The 1,950-nt window shown below is 42.8% G+C and overlaps 1 protein-coding gene across 4 annotated transcripts in view; it reads left to right on the forward strand.

Annotated features, from left to right (window-relative positions):
- Positions 1–1,950, forward strand: part of Kdm2b (lysine demethylase 2B) — a 153,893-nt gene that overhangs the window by 23,178 nt on the left and 128,765 nt on the right. The window lies entirely within an intron of this gene.

Genomic DNA, 1,950 nt, shown 5'->3' on the forward strand with positions numbered 1-1,950 from the left:
TATGGCTGTTTTTACAAGTTCTGAAGAGTAAATGACTCATATTTTCAGCTACACCTTCCAAATTTGATTAAAACTTATCCTCTTACCTAGTTTCCAATCATATAAAAGTACTCAAATCTCCATTTTATCACAATAGAATTTGCTTCTCTGTTAAATTGGTAGAAATGTATTTTTTATTTTATTTTCATTTAAAAAAAATAATTTTTTGGCGGAACCGGGGATTGAACTTGGGCCCTTGCGCTTGCCAGGGAAGTGCTTATTCCACTGCGCCATCTCCTCAAAATGCAAGTCATAGATTTGGAAAATATGACTTTAAATCACTTCACTTTAATCGTACAAGTTTATTGTGATGAAACTTATTTATTTTTAAATAAAATTTATTTTAAATCTCAAAGTAATACAAAATAGGGTAAGCTGTGAGATTTGGAAAACGCGCTGGGTGCTAGATGCCCAACTCTTTATTGTATGCACTTTCTATGGATCATTTAGTTTTGGGCAGCGCTAATTTTAAATGCTGGGCCTATACACGGTGGGCATCCTATGCCTGCCCTCCTTCCTTTATGCTTGAGTATTTTATAAATTTAAAAGCCTTATAATAGGCTTAAACAATAAGTGAAATGTAATTCTTTTTTGTGGGGCTGGGAACCTGGAGCCTCATGCATGCTAGGTCAAGTGCTTACTTTACCTATGTGGTCGTCCCAATTTAGTATTTAGCATGTTTGTTTAAGAATATTGCACAATGGCATATATAGTTACCTGCTCATCTGTTTGCAATGTTAGGGATTGAACACAGGGTCTCATGCAAGCTCGTCAAGTGCTCTACCACTCACCTATGCCCCCCAACCTTTATTTTCTATAATGATTCTGTACTATCTCATCAGGCACATAGTGACTTCGTTTCTCAACTTTTAAGACTATTCTCTAGTTTACAGCATCATGGTGCTTGCTTCTGTGCACAGGATTCCTGCCCCGAGACCTGTTATCTGTCCTTGAAAAGCTTATGTGTGAGATCAGGGCAGGTGGGCCAGTCGCATACCCAGCTGGCATCCCCAGGCTCCCTCCTGGTGCCATGGTCCTGGCAGACACTCTGAGCCAGTCAGTTCGACTAACACTGTAAGCATTCACACCATACCAGATGGCCCCTTCCCACAGGGACCCTTCATTCATTCCACAGATGTTTTGGAGAGGTCGATTATGGGACCCAAGGCCAATTCAGACCTTGAGGTATATACAGTATTAAGATGTATAGTGCAAAACATTCTGAGGTTACACTTTAAAATTTTTATTAAAATTTGTGCTAGATGTATAATTCAATAGCAGAGTGCATGCTTAGCATTGCGGCTCTGGGTTCAATCCCCAGCACAGTAACATAAAAAATCTTTAATCCCAGTATGCACATTTCAAGTGCTCAACAGCAGGGATGCAGGTCGAGGCACCAGCATTAGTGGAGGTACACATGTTTTCGTCATGCTGTATGGCACAGCCCCATAGGGAGGCTTAAACACTGCTCAGCCCTGTGATCTCTCGGAGTCCTCCAGGCTCTGGGTTCAGATCCTATGGTGGTCATTTCACAGCTGTAAGATTTGTTCCAGTAACTTGATCTTTGAGCCTAGGCTTTAAAAGTGGGGAGTTAAAACCCTTTCCTCACCGAGCTTTGGAAAGAATTCAGGGTGGTACCAAAAGCGCTGGGCTTTCCTTAAAAGCAAGTTTTCATGAGGCAGGAGCTACTATCATTAGGAGAACCTTGGCTTTCTCTACAGACCCCATATCTTGAGCTCTGGTTCTGAGGGCTTCCGGCCCTAGTTCCATCTCCAGGCAGAGCCCAGCAGCAGCAGCAGAGCTCCTTCTCCTCGCTCCTTCCTTCTCTGCCGCTGGGAGCAGAGCTGCTCGGTCGACCTTTGAGGGAAGACCTTTGGCTTGTTTGGGAGGTGTGTTAGGAGGCGCTAGGTC

The sequence above is a fragment of the Octodon degus genome, unplaced genomic scaffold, assembly GCF_000260255.1.
Source record: "Octodon degus isolate 3935 unplaced genomic scaffold, OctDeg1.0 scaffold00076, whole genome shotgun sequence".
NCBI classification, from domain to species: Eukaryota; Metazoa; Chordata; class Mammalia; order Rodentia; family Octodontidae; genus Octodon; species Octodon degus.